The following is a 13,782-nucleotide window of genomic DNA, read 5'->3' on the forward strand; positions in this document are numbered from 1 at the left end:
AAGTTTGGCAAATGGTATGTGTAAAGTCATGAGAGTCAAAGTGTTGTTGACAAAGATGGATAATTCATTGCCTCGTGTTCATGTTTTCTAGTGTGGTAACACTAGTGTTGTTGCACATGTTACCAATCCTGTGGCTCGAATGAAGCATGTTGAGTTGGATTTACGCTTCACTAGAGAAAAGGTAATGAATGGAGTTGTTGAAGTGAATTACATCTTACTATAGATCAAATAGCTGATGTTCTTATAAAAACATTGATGGTTAGTTCTTCCAGTGTACTTCAACGTCATCTTTGCGAGTAACTTGATTCACGAAGACCTAGAGAGCAAGGAGAAGAATAGAGTATTTACCAGTCAATATCCAAGTTGTTAGCTAACAATTTTAGTTTTAGCCAATTAGTTACAATTCAGTTCTTTTACCCATTGGTTAATATCTCAACTATAAATACTCTACGATAATAAATTCTAAAGCTCTCGGGTAAATGAAATCTTCAAAAACTTTTTTTTCATTCCTTTCTTCTTTCGTTTTTTTCATTCTTTTATGTTCTATAATAATAAACCTTTCTGCATTTTGGCATATATACTAAACCTTTGTCATGAGTCACAAGATATATTGACGTAGTTTTATATCAAACTTGATCTATGATAGTTAAAATATTCTGGATGAGAAGGGGGGTAATAAAGAAATAGTTTAAAACAAAGTTGGCAACAATCAATTACCATCCTTTGGCATGATCAATAAGATTTTAACGTCATTTTGTGTTAAAATATTCTCGATGAGAATTTATTTAGAGAATTTAAGATATTAGTTAAAATTTCTTTAAAGTATATTTAAAAAATTACTTTCACCTTGATATAATTTAAACTCATAAGGACAAATTATGTTCAATATCATTATTGCAACCAGAAAAAATATGTGTTAAAAAAATCATTTCAGAAAATAAATGCGTCCTAGAAGATTAAATATTTTTTTAAAAGATAAATTTATTAATTTATTTAATAAATGGAACCATACAATTTAGTAATGACAAGCCTTCGTTGTAGATGGTAAAGGATAAGCTCCATTAACATAAAAAAAGCTTTAGCCTCAAAATTAATAGAACATTATGACAAGTGGACTATTGGTTTTGTCACAACTCAAGCACGACATATCTGTAGCGATTGCAAGCATTTAATACGATAAGGAAATCAGCCCCGGATGGTCTAAAACGCTGAGTAAAAATTGACAAAAGAATTAAGCATTCACCAAACTAGAGAAGACGACAACAAAATCATCCCTAAAATCACTTGTAAAACTAAGATTATATGCATAAGCAATGCTAAAAACGTACTACAAGAGTAGAAAAAAAACTTCTAAAACTGAAGACTTATTAAACAATGAAAAACAAACAAAAAACATATAAAACTTAAGACAACACGGGTACAAATCGACATGTGAAATCATTTATTATATTGAAATACTCTCAAAATAGAAACAAATTAAGAAGTTAACAAAGAGCCATCCACTTTCCAAGAAAAACTACGGGTGCGGTGTAGTTTTAGCAAACGACAGACACCGTCATCTGTCCATCACAACTTGTAAAGATAATAAAGATATCTACAAAATAGATCTACAAATTGAAAAGAAAGAAGACGTGTGTAGTAAATGAGAAGAAGAAAGAAACAAAGAATTGATGGGAGAAGAAAAAGATGGGCGATAGCTAGCCCGGAGGCTAACACCATCGTTGAGCAAAACAAAAGATAAGAAGCAAACAGGTTGGAGACAAAAAGAGAAAAAAATTTAAAATTAAATTATTTTTAGATATCGCCTAAGTATTTTATATTAAGAAGTATACATTATTTTTTTGAATAAATTGATTGGGCTTTTATTAGTAAAACCATATAACAACTACCCAAAATTATTGAGCTCCAAGTCCACTTTAAGAAAACAAATAAACGGAAATGGGCAAATAATTTTTAGTGAGAAGACCGTTACTAAAATAAACAAAAAGAAGCAACAAAATATTAAATCCAAGAAAGAAAAGAAATAATAAATAAAAGGAAACCTATTGATTTTTTCCAGTCAAATCAAACAGCCTGGCCACCATTACTTCTATCTTCTTTTCATGTCACCAGCCGCATTTATTCAGCAGATAGCCCTTCCCAGAAAGATTTTTCATTTACTTGCTATCTTGACTACTCCATTTCTTCATCACCAACAGTCTCAATCTGGGTTTCTTCTCCATCTTCCTTTCGGAGCCAGGTCTCTGTGGTTTAGCGCTTCGCCCACTAGGTACGATTCTTCCCTTCTTTCAAGTGCTTCTTTTACTAGTCGATGAGCATGAGTATTCTCTGATCTGTGAATGAACTAAAAAGTAACCTCTAGAAGCCGAGATCTTTTATTCTGAATATCTCTAATAATTGCTCCTAATACTGATTTGTCCACTTCTGTCGACTGACTTTTTTTAATCTACCATTATTATTACTAAGTTTAAACCCAGAGATAATACTAACTTGATGGCTTCTAACCCTGCATGAGCTTTTGCTGCAAACGGGGATGAGTCATTATAATGGAGAATTGTCTTTAAGGCTTTAAACTCACTCATCTAATCCCGAACCACTAAACCCGAAGCCGATCTATAACATCTTTTGTCAAAAGTTGCATCAAACTGTATCATGGTACTCATTATCGCCCCTATTTGATGATGAACTCTTTCGGAATTAAATGTAAACTTTTTTCTCGCACCCCTTCAAGTTCTGCTATATATCTTTCAATTTTTTGGGACAGATCTGTAACTGAAATGGATTTTCTTTCATGAACATATTGATTTCGTGAGCTCCAAATGAACCATAAAGTGCAGCAAAAAATCCAGCACTATTCCTTAGTACCCTTTTCGAAAACCCAGGTTAAACATTCCGAGATATTCTGATTCATATGAGTTGTGACCCAAAAGAGATTAAGGTTTTGCCATACTTCATTGCTTGCAGGACATTGTCTGAAGGCATGATGGTTTTCTTCTTCTTTGGAGCAACAGCAAGGACATGTGACATTTGTAATCACTCACTTATGTCTAAGGTCGACTAGTGTGGGGATATAGTTCCAGGAAATCCGCCATATTGTTAATGCAATTTTTTATGGTAGCTACAAATCCCATAATTTTCTGTAGAAGTCTTAAATTTCGTCCTGTAATAAATAAATATTAGGATCCGAGCTAGCATAATGTAATAGTTTATAGGTGCTTCGTACTGAATATTCTCCAGAAGGTTCTCCTTTCCACACCTGAAAATCTTCATGGTCTGCTTCTGCTAGAGGGATCTGCAAGATCTTTTAGGCAACTTTCGTTTGGAAGGTATTGTTGACTAACTCTGTTTTTCATGCCTTATTTTTGCTATCAATTAAATCCAAAACTAATTATAATTCATCATTTTCTTCTCTGTTTTGCCAACCAAGTTCTTCAATCCCTAGGATCCAGCAATCATTCCATATTGAGATCTCATTCCCCTTCCAACTCTCTAATACAGCCCATTTCAAAGAAGACCCTTTACTGCCCAGATACTCTTCCAGGTAAATGAAGGTAGATTTCCCAACTTAGCATTTAGAAAATTTGAATTCGAAAAATATTTACTTTAAGAACTCTAGCCAATAAAGAATTTGGAAAATTTAAAAGGTGTCAGCCCTGCTTGGCTAATAACGCAATATTGAATTGAATAAAATTTCAAAAACTTAAACCTCCATTTTCTTTTAAAATGCAAATGTTTTTCCAAGAACACCAGTGAATACATTTCTTCCCACTTCTCTTTTCCCACCAATAATTGGCAATAATACCTTCCAGTTCATCACATAATACTTTTGGTAAAAAAAACAAGCCATTGAATATCAGTATAACTTGTAAAACAACCTTTACAAATACTTCATTTCCACCTTGGGACAGATATCTGATACCCCAATTATCAATGCGCTACTTTATTCAATCTTTCAAAACATGAAAGGATTTTTTTTCTACGAACTATACTCGACAACCCTAAATAACGTTCTGGATCACTTGAGCTATGAACTCCCAATTGATTAATAACCTCTTGCCTGTCTTCCTCTGATGTATTTTTACTAAAAAAGACAGTTGATTTGTCAAATTTTACACACTAACCCAAACCTTTTTTGTACTCACGTAGAATCTCCTTGATTACGAAATCTCCTCTTCTTGTTATCTCCCTAAATAAGATGCAATCATTTGCAAATAATAAATGAGACATTTGTGGATCGCTTCTACTAACCGTGATACCTTTTAGGAGCCCCTTCCTTGTTGCTAATCTCATTAGGCCTGATAAGCCCTCTCCACTTATTCAGAATAAAAACAGACTCAAGGGATCACCTTGTCGAAGTCCCCTAGTTGGATAGAAAGCTTCTCCAATATTTCCATTAACCACAACGGAATAAGACACAATAGACATACATTTCATAATAGCATCAATCCATTTTTTAGCAAATCTTATTCGGCTCATTATAACCCTAACAAAATCCCATTCAACTCTATCATAAGCTTTACTCATGTCTAATTTGACCGCCACAAAACCCTTATTCCCCAATATGTAGAATTTCATAGGCTAACAATTTATTATCTGATATTAATCTTCTTGGCACAAAAGCACTCTGTGCTTCATCAATGCATTTATCAATAACTCTTCTAAACATGTTTGCTATAGCCTTTGCCAGTATTTAATAAATAACATTGCATAAGCTAATAGGTCAGAATTGTGTCATATTAGAAGGGTTGGTGATTTTTGGGATAAGCACAATATGTGTTGAATTAATTGGACTAACCTCCATATCTCCGTTTAAAAGGCATAGACAAAAAGACACAACATCTTCCTTAATGATATTCCAGCATCTTTGATAAAATAGGGCCGGGAATCCGTCCTCCCCTGGTGCCTTTGTAGATCCCATTTCGAATAATGTTCCCTAATTTCCTCTATAGTGTACGGCGCTATAAGTTTTTTATTATTCCCAGTAGACACAGTGATCAATGCCCGTAAGTAAGTGTTTATAAATGGCTGTATTCTCTGCTGTGAATAAATTCTGAAAATAAGCTCTTGCAATACCCTCCATTTCCAGAAGATCTTCCGTTTTCCATCTACTTTCATTTTGTAGCTTATTAATCTGATTTTTCCATCGCCTCTGAGTTGCTTGGCTATGAAAAAAAATTGTATTCTGATTTTCAAATTTCAGCCAATTCAATTTAGCTCTTTGTTCCCAGTAATATTTAGCCTTTTCAATCTCAAAATTTAACTGAATCTTCGTAATCATCTCAGCCAAATTCTTATTATCCCTTTCAGCTTCCACCAGTTCTGATAATTTTGCGTTAAGAACTCCTTTCTCCTCTCATTCGTTTTTGCCCAGCCCACTTTTTCAAATCCTTCCTTACAAATTCCAACTTTTGCAATAAATCCCTTGATGCCATTTATTATATTTGTTTGACTTCATCAACAGAAGAATCCTCCAATGTCCACCAAGCTTCAAATTTAAAACTATTTCCTTTTCGCCTTTCTTCGTCCCTTCTTGTGACAACTAAAAAATGACAATTATCTGAAAAAGAATACATCAGATGCTGAATTTTTGCCTCGGGAAACATTGACATCTATTTTGCATTGGCCACTCCCCTATCCAGTCGTTCTTGTATGTTTGTCTCTGGTAAATTTCCTCTCTCCTAAGTAAACCAACTACCAGAAAACCTCACATCATTTAATTTACATTCCTCTAATGTTTTTCGAAACAGTTCCATTCTTCTTTCATCTCTAGGCAGCCCTTTTTTTTTTCAAACCTATACATAATTTCATTAAAGTCTCCACATACAAACCAAGGGATATCTTCTTCATGATAAAGATTTTTTAAAATAGCCCATGAGTCTTCTCTATCTTGAGCATACGGGTTCTATAACAACCTGTAAAATGCCACTTAACATTGATTTCATTACCTTTCACTACCACGTCAATATGTAATCTAGAAAAATTCTGAAGCGTGATATGAGTGTCATTTCGCCATGCCAAACATAATCCTCCTGTAGTACCCTCTGATCCAATGTCGATGCCATTTGTAAATCCACAACTCTGTCGAACTTTTTCCATCTGCATTCTACAAAGCTTAGTCTCCATAGAGAATACTATTTAGGGGTTATAGACCTTCAGCGAATGCCAAAATCTTCGGATTGTCCATAGGTTTCCCAAACCACGAACATTCCAGCTCAAGATTTTTATTGCGCCCGGTCGACCTGCCTCTTGATAGCCGCCGATTATAAATGATTTATTTCCACCATTCACCTACTTCTTGACATCACCTTATTAATATCATCTTTTTCTAGTAAGTCATCAATTTCCCCCTAGATCTCTTCTTCCTTTCCTCTCCTATTAGTGTTGCATCCTCCAAATCATGGTCCATCGTAGTATGGACTTGATCTACCAGTGTGCTTACCATCCGATTGCTAACAATTGATGAGCCTTCTTCCAAATTAAGACCTAGAACTAGAACTATAATCTTTCCAAACCTTATTTCAATTTTCGCCTTTCACTAACTATTTCCCAAAGTTCTTTTATTTTCACCGATTTCTCTCACATTCCCCCCCCCCTTCCTCACGTAGCCAAATATTATTCATAGCCAAAGCTCTACGAGACTGAGCTCGCAAAGACAAATCCCAACCCATGTTAGCAACTTCCACCCCGAGTGTCATATTTGCTTCACAAAAAGAATCACTATGGCCCAATCTTCCACAATAAAAACAGGATAATGATAATCTCTCATATTTAAAACTGACATATGAACGCCTTTCACAATACAAAATTTGTTTCTTTCTTTTCAACGGGCGTCTTACATCAATTTGGACACTATTTTTCATCAAATTTCTATTTTCTTTTCCCAAATTTGATCCATCATATTCCAGAAAATCTCCTAAAAAATTCCCCAATTGCATCGCCAAATTCTCAGAAAATAAACCAATAGGGACATCGTGGATTTGTACCCAGAAAGGTGTCAAGACCAAAGGCACTTGTAGTGGATCCTCCCCCAATTGCAGTTTATAAAGAACCAGCAGAGGATTATTAAAAGTCCAGGGAGATCCTTTAATAACCCTTTCCAAATCCATAATGTGAAAAAATTGAAACAAGTACATTTTCTCCCCCAGATCTCGGATTTGAACTCCTCGGACAGGATGCCACAGATTCGCCAAAGTACTCTTCATTACTGGAAAGTAGATTATGTTAGCTGTCAGAAAACAGCCCACGAGTTGTAGAATCTCCCTGCTCTTTCCCTGTTCAGATGTTTGTATTTGAATAATTTCATCTTCTTCTTCATTAATCGTCAATTGAGCTAATTCATTTTCCATCAATGCGGGTGCAGATCTCGATCTTGAATATCTTTCTTCAAAGTAGGAGGCCACCGTGCCAGGCGCACCGATTCCAAACAACAAAAACCAAATAAACAAAAAAACCTAGAATTCTTGCCAGAGACGGCAGACTGAAATCGTGCAAGGATAGCAGACTCTTTAAAATAAATTTTGAAGTGTATACATTATTTTTAACATCAAAGTATAAAGTATATGTAATAACACTTTTTTTACTGTTTATAAAAATGTATGAGAGGTTTGAATACTAGGGTAATAATATGAAAAAAAACTATTTAATATATATGATAAAATAGTTAAATATAAAATAAAAATAATTAATATTAAATTAAATTTGAAAGTAGATAGATGAGTAAAGCTCTTGTAAAAAATAAGACCATTTCAAAATAAATAAAAAAATTTATAGCCAATTGTAATTAATTGATTGCTAATTGATGCACTAAAATATGCACTAAAATAATACTCTTATCAAATTGTTGTATAAGTGATTAAGAGTTATATATTTAAAAATTTAGTTGCAGTAATAATACAAATTACACTCTTTAAGAAAGAACACGTGTTAAAATATTGAAAATAAATAACTTCAAATGAACATAGAAATATATTTCGAAAAAAATTTATTTGTCTGCCCCCACCTTTTAAAAATGCAGTAGGTTAGGAAATTAAGAATTAATGCATAAAATAATATTGGGTTTTGTTTTCTATGAAAAAGAAAAAGCAATAACCAAACAAAGGTGACTACGCTAACCACTTTTGGCATATTCAATTTTATAAATGGGTTCTACTTGCATTACATTCTATCATTTACCCACATTATAATAATTATATTGTATTTATTTCTTAAAAGATTAATTATACTTTTCAAAATTAATAGTAAAAAATTGTTTATATGATTATTTTAAAATTTATATAGTCAAAGAATTTTAGATCTGATAAAAATAATTGAATAGTCAAATCTATCAATTTTTTAATCAAATCAATCAGATTCGATTTAAAAGCACAGCTGATTAAGTGAAAAGATATGTGAAAGGTCCTTTTAATCAGAATCCCAAAGGACAAACTAATTGCTTAATAAAATTTAGGGAGGGAGGCAGATTCATGGGATAAATAAATCATTTGGTTAGTAAATTTTAATTCTATAAATAGTGTTTAAGTATAATTTTTATATAATATATAAAATCAGCTCTCTCTCTCTAGGAAGCCATTAAAATAAATAGACTTTAAATTATCTTTTTTAACCCGAACAACAAACGCGATTATTACAACTTAAGCTCAAGCCATATCTAGAACACTGAACATTCTTTACCATCAGGTCATGTTTTTTAACAATGAATACGATTTATCTAATTTATATACTATTTTTTATAACTATATCTATATAATAACAACCTTCAAAAAGTTGTTTAATAATTAGTTAGAAAACAATTTTAAATAGATTATTGTTGATAAACACCTTAATTAGTTAGCAATCAATTACATAATAATAAAATTAATAATTAACTAAAAATTTCTACAAAGTTGATAATTGCTAATTTAATCGATCGAGGGAATAATTAGATATTTTATATGGCATTTAATTAATGTATAAACTTATCAACTTCTCAACCTTAAACATTAAAGTTAACATTTAATTAAGTAACATTTTTTACCTTTTTATGAAAAAAATTACTTATCTTTTCATAATAGTATTCATTATATAATTTATATTTAATGTTTTTAGTTTTAAAAGGATGTATTTCAAAATTTTCAAGTAATTTGATTTTTACAATTAATATTTTTTTATTGTTAAATTTTAAATTTTTTATTTTCATTTTAATAAATTTTATAATTGAATTTCTTTACTATTTGGAATACATATTGTCACAATATTAAGAGTATTATTGAATATTTCATAAATATTAATTAAGTTATAACAAATTATTATATTAATTTAATGATTCTGTTTCGATTAGAAGGTTCTTTCCGGACCACTATGCTAAATATTTGAATTGAAGAGGAATACTTAAAAATAATATGGGATTTTGACTTTAGGCAGTTGGAGGTGGAGTGTGATAATGCTCTAGTAGTGGAAATTGTTTTAGTTGGCAGTGTGACAAATAGTAGGATGTAGGAGCTGCGACTAATTCATCATTTCTTGAGTTGTAATTAAAGCGTACGTTTTCAATATATTCCCAAGGACCACAATAAAATTGTTGATCATATGGCTAACAAATTATAATGAGATGCTTGTTTTTACTAAATTCTCCATTACGATAGAAGAGTTACTCAAGTCAGGTATTGGCTACTTAACTAATATCACTTAATAGTATATAGTTTTAATGTAATCACTTTTATGATGTTTTCTTTTACCCAAAAAAAATTTAAAATTGCTTTAATATTGTTTTCATTGTTAATCAAATTATCGTTGTTTTATAGGTAGTTTTATAGTGAGATCATGTGTATTAAATCAAATAAAATTAAGAGGAATTTTGAAAAACCACCTATTTAGATAAAAATTTGAAAAAAAAATTGAGCTATTAAATTCCCTCTTCAAATTACCAAAAAAAAATTAAAAAATAATGTGATTTTTATTTTTTATAGAGGTAAAGATAATGTTTTATTTTTTTATTTTTATGATAGTATGGTTTAATTTATTTACAACAGTTGCTTTCAATCCACTTCTTTAAATTAAATAAAGAGGGACTATAAATAATTTTAAGTATCCTATCAAAAATAGTAAATATGATCATAACATATAATGAAATTATTCAAAAAACTGAATTTTATACTCCTATTTTTTTTAGACTTGCTGGCATATGCAATATCATAAGCTTTTTATGTAATTTCTTTTTGGTTTTAATGATGTTTGATATAGTAAATATTTCAAATTTGAGTATTAAAAATTTTAATAAGTTTTAATTTGAAAAGAATTTATTATTATAATTTTAACCACTTTTTATTAATTTAAATTTTAAAATGAGAATATAAAATTATTTTATTCAAAACATTTATAAAACTAAAATTTAATATTATAATATTAAATAAAACAGCTATATATGTTAAAAAAATCATTAACCACACTAACACCCCCACGCCCGAAACCGTCACCGGAGTCAAGCTTGAGGTGTTACTAAACTTATCTTACCTTCTAAACAACTTTAAACCACTTATTTTAATTTTCAGAATAAACTATTTTTCTGCGTCATGGTTGCTTAAAAATTCATTTCTCGAGTTTCAAAACTCAAAATTAAGATCCGTAAATTTTTCCTGAAACTAGACTCATATATCTATCTACTAATTTTTTTCTAGAATTTTTGACTTAGCCAATTAGTACAGTTTATTAGTTAAAATTACTCCTGTTTCAGAATTAGACTGCACTAGCCTCTACTTACTACGAACCACTTTTCTCTCTGTAAAAAATTCATATGACTGTACCGTTTGTTTCTATTAAAACTAGATTCAATAAGGATTCCATCCATAATAAGTACACCACCTAATTATTTTTGTAAAATTTATGGTAAATTTCTAAAGTTGGAACAGGGGATCCAGAAATCACTCTGGCCCTATTTCACTAAAACTCAGATATCTTATAAAATACAAAACCTTTACCTGTTTTGCTTATTCCATAAGAAAATAGACATAATAAGATTTAATTTCATATATTATTAATCTTCAAACTATGTTTCTACAATTTTTAGTGATTTTTCCAAGTTACATAATTTCTGTTACTTGAATCTGTTTTTAGGTTACTTTCACATTTTTCATAATTTTCATGTGATAATCACCATTCAATCATACATATTAATAAACATGTATATCATCGGCCATTTTATTAGCTAATCACTAGCAAGTATTTACACATAATTCATTGTTCATATTATACCAAAAGTAGCTAAGTTTCTATACATGCCATACCCAAAACAAAACGTCTAATTATACCGAGTTATTTCTTTGATAATGTGATCGGCCTCCGACGTTTCCTTCGATCCCCGAGTGGCTAGATAAGTACTATAAGAAGAAGAAAATAAAGAGATTAAGCACTAGGCTTAGTAAGCTTACAAGCAAATAAATCACAACATTCAACATAATGGATAATTATGCATAATATCATCTAACATCATAAATTTCTTTACTTCTCAATTTCTATCTTCTTCTTTATTCCCTTACCTTCTTTCTTACCTGACCTTTCCTTTTTCATAAATATAATCTAATTTTCCTTTGCTGTTAATTCACTGTAATTTAACTCGTACCTTGACCCGTTGAACCACTCGGAATACTAAGGATACTAGGGTCGTTCCTATCTTTCAATATCCTGCCAATGCCATGTCTTTGACATGGACTTACATGAATTATTCCCGTCTCCAATGCCATATATAATATGGACTTACATGGCTCAATCCTATCTCCAAAGCCATATTTCTAATATGGACTTACATGGCTCATTTCTGTTCTGTCCTGTCAACCCTAATATCCTAACATTCCTAAGGTTCAACCGGGGCTTTCTAACACTTTTCCTCTATCACTTCACCTTAAATTCGACTTTAAATATTTTCATAACATAAATATATAAATGCTGGAAATTGACAATAATAATGTAAAATAAAAAAATATTGCATTTATTTACTGTAACTTACCTTGATACAAAATGTGACTAAACTTTACAATTTAGTCCTTTACTTTTTCTTTTCCACGATCTACTCCCGAATTTCGTTCTTCTTGATCTATAATAGCAAATTTAACTTATTTAATATTCACATTTATTAAAACAGTCCTTGACCCAAACTTTGGAAAAATTATATTTTTACCCCTAAACTTTCACATATTTGCACTTTTTCCCCAAGGCTCGTAAATTAAACTTCATCCTATTTTCTTATGTTTTATGACATGCTGATCATTTTTCCCTTCTATTGCAATATCAAAATTGTAACACCCCTTACCCGTATCCAACACCGGAATAGGGTACGAGGCATTACCAAAACACATACACTTGTAAACGTATTTAACCGAGTTACAAAATTTCATCAAAATTAAAACTTTCAAAATAATTAACATGTTTCTATAACTTTTCACAATATATCCTCAAAATATTATAATCATAATAATTAGGGCCTGCGAGACCCGATACATACTCATGCAATTTAATGCTTCATTTCCATTTCATTCAATTCGCAATTTCTCATGCTCATAATTTAAATCATATCACTAGCAATTTCCATTTAATTCACGTACAATTCAATGACATCAATTCAAAACTAATACGTATTTACCATTTAACTCAATGTTTATTGATTATACCATTCAATAACACATTTATGAAATTCTCAATTTAGCAATGAAAATATCACTTTAGTTTGAATAACAACATCGTCCTGATATAAATACACTACCACTTATCCATTTACTTTAATTCTTTTGGGCCCATTTGTCACTTACCATCCTTAATCAAATTAGGGAACGGTCACGGAAAATTGAGTACTTCACTTTCACTTTGCCATAGTATAACTATGGTCTTACGTATGATCACTTATCACTTGTCCCTGATCAGATAAGTGTAGCCACCTATCACTTTGTTTCTTGATCAGATAAGTGTAGCCACTTATCACTTTGTCTCTTGATCAGATAAGTGTAGCTAAAGCTATCACTTATCACTTTGTCTCTTGATCAGATAAGTATAGCCGAAGCTATCACTTATCACTTTTCACTTGTCACTTGATCAGATAAGTGTAGCCGAAGCTATCACTTATCACTTTGTCACTTGATCAGATAAGTATAGCCGAAGCTATTACTTATCACTTTCCACTTGTCACTTGATCAGATAAGTGTAGCTAAAGCTACCACTTATCACTTTGTCACTTGATCAGAAGTACTCAAATCCGGCGTTCCGCTCAATTTGATCATTTATTCATATATCAGGCTTACCAACATGTGTTAATTCATAAACCATTCATGGTATTATTTCATGCCAAATCATATACTGAATATACCATACACACATACTATGAAACTTTATTTTCACACATGAGCTTAAACCATGACCAATAATGCACAAAAATAAGCATCATTCATATTTCATCGTTTATGAGTTATAGTCAAACATATGACCATTTATACACGAATCATTCATATATTTCCCAATTTTCCTCCTCCTCCTCTCCATTCCACATCCTTAATGTGTATAACACACTTAAACAACATTAACCATAATTTCAATATTCACTAACATGTATATTCAAAGCTGTTTATCCGAGTCAGAGTCACTAAATTATTTTTATCCGGAGCTACAGAGCTCCAAATTAAGATCCGTTAATTTTCCCTGAAACTAGACTCACATATCTTCATACCATAAAATTTTCATAATTTTTGGTTTAGCCAAATAGTACAGTTTATTCTTTAAAGTTTCCCCTGTTTCGCTGTCTGACAGTTCCGACCACTCTTCACT

At 31.2% G+C, this 13,782-nt stretch overlaps 1 long non-coding RNA gene across 6 annotated transcripts; it reads left to right on the forward strand.

Moving 5' to 3' along the window:
* Nucleotides 1-2,014: 2,014 nt before the first annotated feature.
* On the forward strand, nt 2,015-7,609 carry LOC107886822 (uncharacterized). 6 transcript variants are annotated; one of them, XR_005918292.1, is made up of 5 exons: nt 2,015-2,269; nt 2,965-3,326; nt 3,428-3,551; nt 7,146-7,281; nt 7,361-7,609. It is a non-coding gene; the product is annotated as an uncharacterized lncRNA (long non-coding RNA). The 6 variants fall into 6 exon arrangements; XR_005918288.1 differs by having other exon boundaries at nt 3,428-7,281; XR_005918284.1 differs by lacking the exon at nt 7,146-7,281.
* Nucleotides 7,610-13,782: the final 6,173 nt, after the last annotated feature.

Source organism: Gossypium hirsutum, chromosome A03, assembly GCF_007990345.1.
Source record: "Gossypium hirsutum isolate 1008001.06 chromosome A03, Gossypium_hirsutum_v2.1, whole genome shotgun sequence".
In the NCBI taxonomy this organism is placed as follows: Eukaryota; Viridiplantae; Streptophyta; class Magnoliopsida; order Malvales; family Malvaceae; genus Gossypium; species Gossypium hirsutum.